The sequence below is a fragment of the Protomyctophum parallelum genome, assembly GCF_964188405.1.
Source record: "Protomyctophum parallelum genome assembly, chromosome: 16".
Taxonomy (NCBI): Eukaryota; Metazoa; Chordata; class Actinopteri; order Myctophiformes; family Myctophidae; genus Protomyctophum; species Protomyctophum parallelum.
The window spans coordinates 11,363,843-11,379,504 of NC_139711.1; positions in this window are offsets into that span (position 1 = coordinate 11,363,843).

Genomic DNA, 15,662 nt, shown 5'->3' on the forward strand with positions numbered 1-15,662 from the left:
ATGGCAGCTCTATAGGCACGTCAAAAGTCACTTTCACCTAGAAACTCCATTCACACTTTTTATTATTCAGCTTACTGTGGAGACACATGCTGGAACTTTTTTTTATTTTTATGTTTTGTAGTTTATGAGGTATTTAACTTAAACGCCCAATGCATTCTCTATGGCAATAGCACAAAATTTGGCATGCTACTAGTCCTACATACTTACACCTAGCAACCCCATTCTAGCCTACTTAGGTTCATCTTACGGTGGACATGTTTGCCTGAAAAGGAATCTTTGAAATGTTTCATAGTTTTAGAAATATAGTGCTTTCAAATTTGAGACATTTAACATGGGGCTCAATGGCAGCTCTATAGGCACGTCAAAAGTCACTTTCACCTAGAAACTCCATTCACACTTTTTATTATTCAGCTAACTGTGGAGACACATGCTGGAACTTTTTTTTATTTTTAGGTTTTGTAGTTTATGAGTTATTTAACTTAAACGCCCAATGCATTCTCTATGGCAATAGCACAAAATTTGGCATGCTACTAGTCCTACATACTTACACCTAGCAACCCCATTCTAGCCTACTTAGGTTCATCTTACGGTGGACATGTTTGCCTGAAAAGGAATCTTTGAAATGTTTCATAGTTTTAGAAATATAGTGCTTTCAAATTTGAGACATTTAACATGGGGCTCAATGGCAGCTCTATAGGCACGTCAAAAGTCACTTTCACCTATAAACTCCATTCACACTTTTTATTATTCAGCTAACTGTGGAGACACATGCTGGAACTTTATTTTTATTTTTAGGTTTTGTAGTTTATGAGTTATTTAACTTAAACGCCCAATGCATTCTCTATGGCAATAGCACAAAATTTGGCATGCTACTAGTCCTACATACTTACACCTAGCAACCCCATTCTAGCCTACTTAGGTTCATCTTACGGTGGACATGTTTGCCTGAAAAGGAATCTTTGAAATGTTTCATAGTTTTAGAAATATAGTGCTTTCAAATTTGAGACATTTAACATGGGGCTCAATGGCAGCTCTATAGGCACGTCAAAAGTCACTTTCACCTAGAAACTCCATTCACACTTTTTATTATTCAGCTAACTGTGGAGACACATGCTGGAACTTTTTTTTATTTTTAGGTTTTGTAGTTTATGAGTTATTTAACTTAAACGCCCAATGCATTCTCTATGGCAATAGCACAACATTTGGCATGCTACTAGTCCTACATACTTACACCTAGCAACCCCATTCTAGCCTACTTAGGTTCATCTTACGGTGGACATGTTTGCCTGAAAAGGAATCTTTGAAATGTTTCATAGTTTTAGAAATATAGTGCTTTCAAATTTGAGACATTTAACATGGGGCTCAATGGCAGCTCTATAGGCACGTCAAAAGTCACTTTCACCTAGAAACTCCATTCACACTTTTTATTATTCAGCTAACTGTGGAGACACATGCTGGAACTTTTTTTTATTTTTAGGTTTTGTAGTTTATGAGTTATTTAACTTAAACGCCCAATGCATTCTCTATGGCAATAGCACAAAATTTGGCATGCTACTAGTCCTACATACTTACACCTAGCAACCCCATTCTAGCCTACTTAGGTTCATCTTACGGTGGACATGTTTGCCTGAAAAGGAATCTTTGAAATGTTTCATAGTTTTAGAAATATAGTGCTTTCAAATTTGAGACATTTAACATGGGGCTCAATGGCAGCTCTATAGGCACGTCAAAAGTCACTTTCACCTAGAAACTCCATTCACACTTTTTATTATTCAGCTTACTGTGGAGACACATGCTGGAACTTTTTTTTATTTTTATGTTTTGTAGTTTATGAGGTATTTAACTTAAACGCCCAATGCATTCTCTATGGCAATAGCACAAAATTTGGCATGCTACTAGTCCTACATACTTACACCTAGCAACCCCATTCTAGCCTACTTAGGTTCATCTTACGGTGGACATGTTTGCCTGAAAAGGAATCTTTGAAATGTTTCATAGTTTTAGAAATATAGTGCTTTCAAATTTGAGACATTTAACATGGGGCTCAATGGCAGCTCTATAGGCACGTCAAAAGTCACTTTCACCTAGAAACTCCATTCACACTTTTTATTATTCAGCTAACTGTGGAGACACATGCTGGAACTTTTTTTTATTTTTAGGTTTTGTAGTTTATGAGTTATTTAACTTAAACGCCCAATGCATTCTCTATGGCAATAGCACAAAATTTGGCATGCTACTAGTCCTACATACTTACACCTAGCAACCCCATTCTAGCCTACTTAGGTTCATCTTACGGTGGACATGTTTGCCTGAAAAGGAATCTTTGAAATGTTTCATAGTTTTAGAAATATAGTGCTTTCAAATTTGAGACATTTAACATGGGGCTCAATGGCAGCTCTATAGGCACGTCAAAAGTCACTTTCACCTAGAAACTCCATTCACACTTTTTATTATTCAGCTAACTGTGGAGACACATGCTGGAACTTTTTTTTATTTTTAGGTTTTGTAGTTTATGAGTTATTTAACTTAAACGCCCAATGCATTCTCTATGGCAATAGCACAAAATTTGGCATGCTACTAGTCCTACATACTTACACCTAGCAACCCCATTCTAGCCTACTTAGGTTCATCTTACGGTGGACATGTTTGCCTGAAAAGGAATCTTTGAAATGTTTCATAGTTTTAGAAATATAGTGCTTTCAAATTTGAGACATTTAACATGGGGCTCAATGGCAGCTCTATAGGCACGTCAAAAGTCACTTTCACCTAGAAACTCCATTCACACTTTTTATTATTCAGCTTACTGTGGAGACACATGCTGGAACTTTTTTTTATTTTTATGTTTTGTAGTTTATGAGGTATTTAACTTAAACGCCCAATGCATTCTCTATGGCAATAGCACAAAATTTGGCATGCTACTAGTCCTACATACTTACACCTAGCAACCCCATTCTAGCCTACTTAGGTTCATCTTACGGTGGACATGTTTGCCTGAAAAGGAATCTTTGAAATGTTTCATAGTTTTAGAAATATAGTGCTTTCAAATTTGAGACATTTAACATGGGGCTCAATGGCAGCTCTATAGGCACGTCAAAAGTCACTTTCACCTAGAAACTCCATTCACACTTTTTATTATTCAGCTAACTGTGGAGACACATGCTGGAACTTTTTTTTATTTTTACGTTTTGTAGTTTATGAGTTATTTAACTTAAACGCCCAATGCATTCTCTATGGCAATAGCACAAAAGTTGGCATGCTACTAGTCCTACATACTTACACCTAGCAACCCCATTCTATCCTACTTAGGTTCATCTTACGGTGGACATGTTTGCCTGAAAAGGAATCTTTGAAATGTTTCATAGTTTTAGAAATATAGTGCTTTCAAATTTGAGACATTTAACATGGGGCTCAATGGCAGCTCTATAGGCACGTCAAAAGTCACTTTCACCTAGAAACTCCATTCACACTTTTTATTATTCAGCTTACTGTGGAGACACATGCTGGAACTTTTTTTTATTTTTATGTTTTGTAGTTTATGAGTTATTTAACTTAAACGCCCAATGCATTCTCTATGGCAATAGCACAAAAGTTGGCATGCTACTAGTCCTACATACTTACACCTAGCAACCCCATTCTAGCCTACTTAGGTTCATCTTACGGTGGACATGTTTGCCTGAAAAGGAATCTTTGAAATGTTTCATAGTTTTAGAAATATAGTGCTTTCAAATTTGAGACATTTAACATGGGGCTCAATGGCAGCTCTATAGGCACGTCAAAAGTCACTTTCACCTAGAAACTCCATTCACACTTTTTATTATTCAGCTCACTGTGGAGACACATGCTGGAACTTTTTTTTATTTTTATGTTTTGTAGTTTATGAGTTATTTAACTTAAACGCCCAATGCATTCTCTATGGCAATAGCACAAAATTTGGCATGCTACTAGTCCTACATACTTACACCTAGCAACCCCATTCTAGCCTACTTAGGTTCATCTTACGGTGGACATGTTTGCCTGAAAAGGAATCTTTGAAATGTTTCATAGTTTTAGAAATATAGTGCTTTCAAATTTGAGACATTTAACATGGGGCTCAATGGCAGCTCTATAGGCACGTCAAAAGTCACTTTCACCTAGAAACTCCATTCACACTTTTTATTATTCAGCTAACTGTGGAGACACATGCTGGAACTTTTTTTTATTTTTACGTTTTGTAGTTTATGAGTTATTTAACTTAAACGCCCAATGCATTCTCTATGGCAATAGCACAAAATTTGGCATGCTACTAGTCCTACATACTTACACCTAGCAACCCCATTCTATCCTACTTAGGTTCATCTTACGGTGGACATGTTTGCCTGAAAAGGAATCTTTGAAATGTTTCATAGTTTTAGAAATATAGTGCTTTCAAATTTGAGACATTTAACATGGGGCTCAATGGCAGCTCTATAGGCACGTCAAAAGTCACTTTCACCTAGAAACTCCATTCACACTTTTTATTATTCAGCTTACTGTGGAGACACATGCTGGAACTTTTTTTTATTTTTACGTTTTGTAGTTTATGAGTTATTTAACTTAAACGCCCAATGCATTCTCTATGGCAATAGCACAAAATTTGGCATGCTACTAGTCCTACATACTTACACCTAGCAACCCCATTCTATCCTACTTAGGTTCATCTTACGGTGGACATGTTTGCCTGAAAAGGAATCTTTGAAATGTTTCATAGTTTTAGAAATATAGTGCTTTCAAATTTGAGACATTTAACATGGGGCTCAATGGCAGCTCTATAGGCACGTCAAAAGTCACTTTCACCTAGAAACTCCATTCACACTTTTTATTATTCAGCTTACTGTGGAGACACATGCTGGAACTTTTTTTTATTTTTATGTTTTGTAGTTTATGAGTTATTTAACTTAAACGCCCAATGCATTCTCTATGGCAATAGCACAAAAGTTGGCATGCTACTAGTCCTACATACTTACACCTAGCAACCCCATTCTAGCCTACTTAGGTTCATCTTACGGTGGACATGTTTGCCTGAAAAGGAATCTTTGAAATGTTTCATAGTTTTAGAAATATAGTGCTTTCAAATTTGAGACATTTAACATGGGGCTCAATGGCAGCTCTATAGGCACGTCAAAAGTCACTTTCACCTAGAAACTCCATTCACACTTTTTATTATTCAGCTCACTGTGGAGACACATGCTGGAACTTTTTTTTATTTTTATGTTTTGTAGTTTATGAGTTATTTAACTTAAACGCCCAATGCATTCTCTATGGCAATAGCACAAAATTTGGCATGCTACTAGTCCTACATACTTACACCTAGCAACCCCATTCTAGCCTACTTAGGTTCATCTTACGGTGGACATGTTTGCCTGAAAAGGAATCTTTGAAATGTTTCATAGTTTTAGAAATATAGTGCTTTCAAATTTGAGACATTTAACATGGGGCTCAATGGCAGCTCTATAGGCACGTCAAAAGTCACTTTCACCTAGAAACTCCATTCACACTTTTTATTATTCAGCTAACTGTGGAGACACATGCTGGAACTTTTTTTTATTTTTAGGTTTTGTAGTTTATGAGTTATTTAACTTAAACGCCCAATGCATTCTCTATGGCAATAGCACAAAATTTGGCATGCTACTAGTCCTACATACTTACACCTAGCAACCCCATTCTAGCCTACTTAGGTTCATCTTATGGTGGACATGTTTGCCTGAAATGGAATCTTTGAAATGTTTCATAGTTTTAGAAATATAGTGCTTTCAAATTTGAGACATTTAACATGGGGCTCAATGGCAGCTCTATAGGCACGTCAAAAGTCACTTTCACCTAGAAACTCCATTCACACTTTTTATTATTCAGCTTACTGTGGAGACACATGCTGGAACTTTTTTTTATTTTTATGTTTTGTAGTTTATGAGTTATTTAACTTAAACGCCCAATGCATTCTCTACGGCAATAGCACAAAAGTTGGCATGCTACTAGTCCTACATACTTACACCTAGCAACCCCATTCTAGCCTACTTAGGTTCATCTTACGGTGGACATGTTTGCCTGAAAAGGAATCTTTGAAATGTTTCATAGTTTTAGAAATATAGTGCTTTCAAATTTGAGACATTTAACATGGGGCTCAATGGCAGCTCTATAGGCACGTCAAAAGTCACTTTCACCTAGAAACTCCATTCACACTTTTTATTATTCAGCTTACTGTGGAGACACATGCTGGAACTTTTTTTTATTTTTATGTTTTGTAGTTTATGAGTTATTTAACTTAAACGCCCAATGCATTCTCTATGGCAATAGCACAAAATTTGGCATGCTACTAGTCCTACATACTTACACCTAGCAACCCCATTCTAGCCTACTTAGGTTCATCTTACGGTGGACATGTTTGCCTGAAAAGGAATCTTTGAAATGTTTCATAGTTTTAGAAATATAGTGCTTTCAAATTTGAGACATTTAACATGGGGCTCAATGGCAGCTCTATAGGCACGTCAAAAGTCACTTTCACCTAGAAACTCCATTCACACTTTTTATTATTCAGCTAACTGTGGAGACACATGCTGGAACTTTTTTTTATTTTTAGGTTTTGTAGTTTATGAGTTATTTAACTTAAACGCCCAATGCATTCTCTATGGCAATAGCACAAAATTTGGCATGCTACTAGTCCTACATACTAACACCTAGCAACCCCATTCTAGCCTACTTAGGTTCATCTTACGGTGGACATGTTTGCCTGAAAAGGAATCTTTGAAATGTTTCATAGTTTTAGAAATATAGTGCTTTCAAATTTGAGACATTTAACATGGGGCTCAATGGCAGCTCTATAGGCACGTCAAAAGTCACTTTCACCTATAAACTCCATTCACACTTTTTATTATTCAGCTAACTGTGGAGACACATGCTGGAACTTTTTTTTATTTTTAGGTTTTGTAGTTTATGAGTTATTTAACTTAAACGCCCAATGCATTCTCTATGGCAATAGCACAAAATTTGGCATGCTACTAGTCCTACATACTTACACCTAGCAACCCCATTCTAGCCTACTTAGGTTCATCTTACGGTGGACATGTTTGCCTGAAAAGGAATCTTTGAAATGTTTCATAGTTTTAGAAATATAGTGCTTTCAAATTTGAGACATTTAACATGGGGCTCAATGGCAGCTCTATAGGCACGTCAAAAGTCACTTTCACCTAGAAACTCCATTCACACTTTTTATTATTCAGCTTACTGTGGAGACACATGCTGGAACTTTTTTTTATTTTTATGTTTTGAAGTTTATGAGGTATTTAACTTAAACGCCCAATGCATTCTCTATGGCAATAGCACAAAATTTGGCATGCTACTAGTCCTACATACTTACACCTAGCAACCCCATTCTAGCCTACTTAGGTTCATCTTACGGTGGACATGTTTGCCTGAAAAGGAATCTTTGAAATGTTTCATAGTTTTAGAAATATAGTGCTTTCAAATTTGAGACATTTAACATGGGGCTCAATGGCAGCTCTATAGGCACGTCAAAAGTCACTTTCACCTAGAAACTCCATTCACACTTTTTATTATTCAGCTAACTGTGGAGACACATGCTGGAACTTTTTTTTATTTTTAGGTTTTGTAGTTTATGAGTTATTTAACTTAAACGCCCAATGCATTCTCTATGGCAATAGCACAAAAGTTGGCATGCTACTAGTCCTACATACTTACACCTAGCAACCCCATTCTATCCTACTTAGGTTCATCTTACGGTGGACATGTTTGCCTGAAAAGGAATCTTTGAAATGTTTCATAGTTTTAGAAATATAGTGCTTTCAAATTTGAGACATTTAACATGGGGCTCAATGGCAGCTCTATAGGCACGTCAAAAGTCACTTTCACCTAGAAACTCCATTCACACTTTTTATTATTCAGCTAACTGTGGAGACACATGCTGGAACTTTTTTTTATTTTTAGGTTTTGTAGTTTATGAGTTATTTAACTTAAACGCCCAATGCATTCTCTATGGCAATAGCACAAAATTTGGCATGCTACTAGTCCTACATACTTACACCTAGCAACCCCATTCTAGCCTACTTAGGTTCATCTTACGGTGGACATGTTTGCCTGAAAAGGAATCTTTGAAATGTTTCATAGTTTTAGAAATATAGTGCTTTCAAATTTGAGACATTTAACATGGGGCTCAATGGCAGCTCTATAGGCACGTCAAAAGTCACTTTCACCTATAAACTCCATTCACACTTTTTATTATTCAGCTTACTGTGGAGACACATGCTGGAACTTTTTTTTATTTTTATGTTTTGTAGTTTATGAGGTATTTAACTTAAACGCCCAATGCATTCTCTATGGCAATAGCACAAAATTTGGCATGCTACTAGTCCTACATACTTACACCTAGCAACCCCATTCTAGCCTACTTAGGTTCATCTTACGGTGGACATGTTTGCCTGAAAAGGAATCTTTGAAATGTTTCATAGTTTTAGAAATATAGTGCTTTCAAATTTGAGACATTTAACATGGGGCTCAATGGCAGCTCTATAGGCACGTCAAAAGTCACTTTCACCTAGAAACTCCATTCACACTTTTTATTATTCAGCTAACTGTGGAGACACATGCTGGAACTTTTTTTTATTTTTAGGTTTTGTAGTTTATGAGTTATTTAACTTAAACGCCCAATGCATTCTCTATGGCAATAGCACAACATTTGGCATGCTACTAGTCCTACATACTTACACCTAGCAACCCCATTCTAGCCTACTTAGGTTCATCTTACGGTGGACATGTTTGCCTGAAAAGGAATCTTTGAAATGTTTCATAGTTTTAGAAATATAGTGCTTTCAAATTTGAGACATTTAACATGGGGCTCAATGGCAGCTCTATAGGCACGTCAAAAGTCACTTTCACCTAGAAACTCCATTCACACTTTTTATTATTCAGCTAACTGTGGAGACACATGCTGGAACTTTTTTTTATTTTTAGGTTTTGTAGTTTATGAGTTATTTAACTTAAACGCCCAATGCATTCTCTATGGCAATAGCACAAAATTTGGCATGCTACTAGTCCTACATACTTACACCTAGCAACCCCATTCTAGCCTACTTAGGTTCATCTTACGGTGGACATGTTTGCCTGAAAAGGAATCTTTGAAATGTTTCATAGTTTTAGAAATATAGTGCTTTCAAATTTGAGACATTTAACATGGGGCTCAATGGCAGCTCTATAGGCACGTCAAAAGTCACTTTCACCTATAAACTCCATTCACACTTTTTATTATTCAGCTAACTGTGGAGACACATGCTGGAACTTTTTTTTTATTTTTAGGTTTTGTAGTTTATGAGTTATTTAACTTAAACGCCCAATGCATTCTCTATGGCAATAGCACAAAATTTGGCATGCTACTAGTCCTACATACTTACACCTAGCAACCCCATTCTAGCCTACTTAGGTTCATCTTACGGTGGACATGTTTGCCTGAAAAGGAATCTTTGAAATGTTTCATAGTTTTAGAAATATAGTGCTTTCAAATTTGAGACATTTAACATGGGGCTCAATGGCAGCTCTATAGGCACGTCAAAAGTCACTTTCACCTAGAAACTCCATTCACACTTTTTATTATTCAGCTTACTGTGGAGACACATGCTGGAACTTTTTTTTATTTTTATGTTTTGTAGTTTATGAGGTATTTAACTTAAACGCCCAATGCATTCTCTATGGCAATAGCACAAAATTTGGCATGCTACTAGTCCTACATACTTACACCTAGCAACCCCATTCTAGCCTACTTAGGTTCATCTTACGGTGGACATGTTTGCCTGAAAAGGAATCTTTGAAATGTTTCATAGTTTTAGAAATATAGTGCTTTCAAATTTGAGACATTTAACATGGGGCTCAATGGCAGCTCTATAGGCACGTCAAAAGTCACTTTCACCTAGAAACTCCATTCACACTTTTTATTATTCAGCTAACTGTGGAGACACATGCTGGAACTTTTTTTTATTTTTACGTTTTGTAGTTTATGAGTTATTTAACTTAAACGCCCAATGCATTCTCTATGGCAATAGCACAAAAGTTGGCATGCTACTAGTCCTACATACTTACACCTAGCAACCCCATTCTATCCTACTTAGGTTCATCTTACGGTGGACATGTTTGCCTGAAAAGGAATCTTTGAAATGTTTCATAGTTTTAGAAATATAGTGCTTTCAAATTTGAGACATTTAACATGGGGCTCAATGGCAGCTCTATAGGCACGTCAAAAGTCACTTTCACCTAGAAACTCCATTCACACTTTTTATTATTCAGCTTACTGTGGAGACACATGCTGGAACTTTTTTTTATTTTTATGTTTTGTAGTTTATGAGTTATTTAACTTAAACGCCCAATGCATTCTCTATGGCAATAGCACAACATTTGGCATGCTACTAGTCCTACATACTTACACCTAGCAACCCCATTCTAGCCTACTTAGGTTCATCTTACGGTGGACATGTTTGCCTGAAAAGGAATCTTTGAAATGTTTCATAGTTTTAGAAATATAGTGCTTTCAAATTTGAGACATTTAACATGGGGCTCAATGGCAGCTCTATAGGCACGTCAAAAGTCACTTTCACCTAGAAACTCCATTCACACTTTTTATTATTCAGCTTACTGTGGAGACACATGCTGGAACTTTTTTTTATTTTTATGTTTTGTAGTTTATGAGTTATTTAACTTAAACGCCCAATGCATTCTCTATGGCAATAGCACAACATTTGGCATGCTACTAGTCCTACATACTTACACCTAGCAACCCCATTCTAGCCTACTTAGGTTCATCTTACGGTGGACATGTTTGCCTGAAAAGGAATCTTTGAAATGTTTCATAGTTTTAGAAATATAGTGCTTTCAAATTTGAGACATTTAACATGGGGCTCAATGGCAGCTCTATAGGCACGTCAAAAGTCACTTTCACCTATAAACTCCATTCACACTTTTTATTATTCAGCTAACTGTGGAGACACATGCTGGAACTTTTTTTTTATTTTTAGGTTTTGTAGTTTATGAGTTATTTAACTTAAACGCCCAATGCATTCTCTATGGCAATAGCACAAAATTTGGCATGCTACTAGTCCTACATACTTACACCTAGCAACCCCATTCTAGCCTACTTAGGTTCATCTTACGGTGGACATGTTTGCCTGAAAAGGAATCTTTGAAATGTTTCATAGTTGTAGAAATATAGTGCTTTCAAATTTGAGACATTTAACATGGGGCTCAATGGCAGCTCTATAGGCACGTCAAAAGTCACTTTCACCTAGAAACTCCATTCACACTTTTTATTATTCAGCTTACTGTGGAGACACATGCTGGAACTTTTTTTTATTTTTATGTTTTGTAGTTTATGAGGTATTTAACTTAAACGCCCAATGCATTCTCTATGGCAATAGCACAAAATTTGGCATGCTACTAGTCCTACATACTTACACCTAGCAACCCCATTCTAGCCTACTTAGGTTCATCTTACGGTGGACATGTTTGCCTGAAAAGGAATCTTTGAAATGTTTCATAGTTTTAGAAATATAGTGCTTTCAAATTTGAGACATTTAACATGGGGCTCAATGGCAGCTCTATAGGCACGTCAAAAGTCACTTTCACCTAGAAACTCCATTCACACTTTTTATTATTCAGCTAACTGTGGAGACACATGCTGGAACTTTTTTTTATTTTTACGTTTTGTAGTTTATGAGTTATTTAACTTAAACGCCCAATGCATTCTCTATGGCAATAGCACAAAAGTTGGCATGCTACTAGTCCTACATACTTACACCTAGCAACCCCATTCTATCCTACTTAGGTTCATCTTACGGTGGACATGTTTGCCTGAAAAGGAATCTTTGAAATGTTTCATAGTTTTAGAAATATAGTGCTTTCAAATTTGAGACATTTAACATGGGGCTCAATGGCAGCTCTATAGGCACGTCAAAAGTCACTTTCACCTAGAAACTCCATTCACACTTTTTATTATTCAGCTTACTGTGGAGACACATGCTGGAACTTTTTTTTATTTTTATGTTTTGTAGTTTATGAGTTATTTAACTTAAACGCCCAATGCATTCTCTATGGCAATAGCACAAAAGTTGGCATGCTACTAGTCCTACATACTTACACCTAGCAACCCCATTCTATCCTACTTAGGTTCATCTTACGGTGGACATGTTTGCCTGAAAAGGAATCTTTGAAATGTTTCATAGTTTTAGAAATATAGTGCTTTCAAATTTGAGACATTTAACATGGGGCTCAATGGCAGCTCTATAGGCACGTCAAAAGTCACTTTCACCTAGAAACTCCATTCACACTTTTTATTATTCAGCTTACTGTGGAGACACATGCTGGAACTTTTTTTTATTTTTATGTTTTGTAGTTTATGAGTTATTTAACTTAAACGCCCAATGCATTCTCTATGGCAATAGCACAACATTTGGCATGCTACTAGTCCTACATACTTACACCTAGCAACCCCATTCTAGCCTACTTAGGTTCATCTTACGGTGGACATGTTTGCCTGAAAAGGAATCTTTGAAATGTTTCATAGTTTTAGAAATATAGTGCTTTCAAATTTGAGACATTTAACATGGGGCTCAATGGCAGCTCTATAGGCACGTCAAAAGTCACTTTCACCTAGAAACTCCATTCACACTTTTTATTATTCAGCTTACTGTGGAGACACATGCTGGAACTTTTTTTTATTTTTATGTTTTGTAGTTTATGAGTTATTTAACTTAAACGCCCAATGCATTCTCTATGGCAATAGCACAACATTTGGCATGCTACTAGTCCTACATACTTACACCTAGCAACCCCATTCTAGCCTACTTAGGTTCATCTTACGGTGGACATGTTTGCCTGAAAAGGAATCTTTGAAATGTTTCATAGTTTTAGAAATATAGTGCTTTCAAATTTGAGACATTTAACATGGGGCTCAATGGCAGCTCTATAGGCACGTCAAAAGTCACTTTCACCTAGAAACTCCATTCACACTTTTTATTATTCAGCTAACTGTGGAGACACATGCTGGAACTTTTTTTTATTTTTAGGTTTTGTAGTTTATGAGTTATTTAACTTAAACGCCCAATGCATTCTCTATGGCAATAGCACAAAATTTGGCATGCTACTAGTCCTACATACTTACACCTAGCAACCCCATTCTAGCCTACTTAGGTTCATCTTACGGTGGACATGTTTGCCTGAAAAGGAATCTTTGAAATGTTTCATAGTTTTAGAAATATAGTGCTTTCAAATTTGAGACATTTAACATGGGGCTCAATGGCAGCTCTATAGGCACGTCAAAAGTCACTTTCACCTATAAACTCCATTCACACTTTTTATTATTCAGCTAACTGTGGAGACACATGCTGGAACTTTTTTTTATTTTTAGGTTTTGTAGTTTATGAGTTATTTAACTTAAACGCCCAATGCATTCTCTATGGCAATAGCACAAAATTTGGCATGCTACTAGTCCTACATACTTACACCTAGCAACCCCATTCTAGCCTACTTAGGTTCATCTTACGGTGGACATGTTTGCCTGAAAAGGAATCTTTGAAATGTTTCATAGTTTTAGAAATATAGTGCTTTCAAATTTGAGACATTTAACATGGGGCTCAATGGCAGCTCTATAGGCACGTCAAAAGTCACTTTCACCTAGAAACTCCATTCACACTTTTTATTATTCAGCTAACTGTGGAGACACATGCTGGAACTTTTTTTTATTTTTAGGTTTTGTAGTTTATGAGTTATTTAACTTAAACGCCCAATGCATTCTCTATGGCAATAGCACAAAATTTGGCATGCTACTAGTCCTACATACTTACACCTAGCAACCCCATTCTATCCTACTTAGGTTCATCTTACGGTGGACATGTTTGCCTGAAAAGGAATCTTTGAAATGTTTCATAGTTTTAGAAATATAGTGCTTTCAAATTTGAGACATTTAACATGGGGCTCAATGGCAGCTCTATAGGCACGTCAAAAGTCACTTTCACCTAGAAACTCCATTCACACTTTTTATTATTCAGCTTACTGTGGAGACACATGCTGGAACTTTTTTTTATTTTTATGTTTTGTAGTTTATGAGTTATTTAACTTAAACGCCCAATGCATTCTCTATGGCAATAGCACAAAAGTTGGCATGCTACTAGTCCTACATACTTACACCTAGCAACCCCATTCTAGCCTACTTAGGTTCATCTTACGGTGGACATGTTTGCCTGAAAAGGAATCTTTGAAATGTTTCATAGTTTTAGAAATATAGTGCTTTCAAATTTGAGACATTTAACATGGGGCTCAATGGCAGCTCTATAGGCACGTCAAAAGTCACTTTCACCTATAAACTCCATTCACACTTTTTATTATTCAGCTAACTGTGGAGACACATGCTGGAACTTTTTTTTATTTTTAGGTTTTGTAGTTTATGAGTTATTTAACTTAAACGCCCAATGCATTCTCTATGGCAATAGCACAAAATTTGGCATGCTACTAGTCCTACATACTTACACCTAGCAACCCCATTCTAGCCTACTTAGGTTCATCTTACGGTGGACATGTTTGCCTGAAAAGGAATCTTTGAAATGTTTCATAGTTTTAGAAATATAGTGCTTTCAAATTTGAGACATTTAACATGGGGCTCAATGGCAGCTCTATAGGCACGTCAAAAGTCACTTTCACCTAGAAACTCCATTCACACTTTTTATTATTCAGCTAACTGTGGAGACACATGCTGGAACTTTTTTTTATTTTTAGGTTTTGTAGTTTATGAGTTATTTAACTTAAACGCCCAATGCATTCTCTATGGCAATAGCACAAAATTTGGCATGCTACTAGTCCTACATACTTACACCTAGCAACCCCATTCTATCCTACTTAGGTTCATCTTACGGTGGACATGTTTGCCTGAAAAGGAATCTTTGAAATGTTTCATAGTTTTAGAAATATAGTGCTTTCAAATTTGAGACATTTAACATGGGGCTCAATGGCAGCTCTATAGGCACGTCAAAAGTCACTTTCACCTAGAAACTCCATTCACACTTTTTATTATTCAGCTTACTGTGGAGACACATGCTGGAACTTTTTTTTATTTTTATGTTTTGTAGTTTATGAGTTATTTAACTTAAACGCCCAATGCATTCTCTATGGCAATAGCACAAAAGTTGGCATGCTACTAGTCCTACATACTTACACCTAGCAACCCCATTCTAGCCTACTTAGGTTCATCTTACGGTGGACATGTTTGCCTGAAAAGGAATCTTTGAAATGTTTCATAGTTTTAGAAATATAGTGCTTTCAAATTTGAGACATTTAACATGGGGCTCAATGGCAGCTCTATAGGCACGTCAAAAGTCACTTTCACCTAGAAACTCCATTCACACTTTTTATTATTCAGCTTACTGTGGAGACACATGCTGGAACTTTTTTTTATTTTTAGGTTTTGTAGTTTATGAGTTATTTAACTTAAACGCCCAATGCATTCTCTATGGCAATAGCACAAAATTTGGCATGCTACTAGTCCTACATACTTACACCTAGCAACCCCATTCTAGCCTACTTAGGTTCATCTTACGGTGGACATGTTTGCCTGAAAAGGAATCTTTGAAATGTTTCATAGTTTTAGAAATATAGTGCTTTCA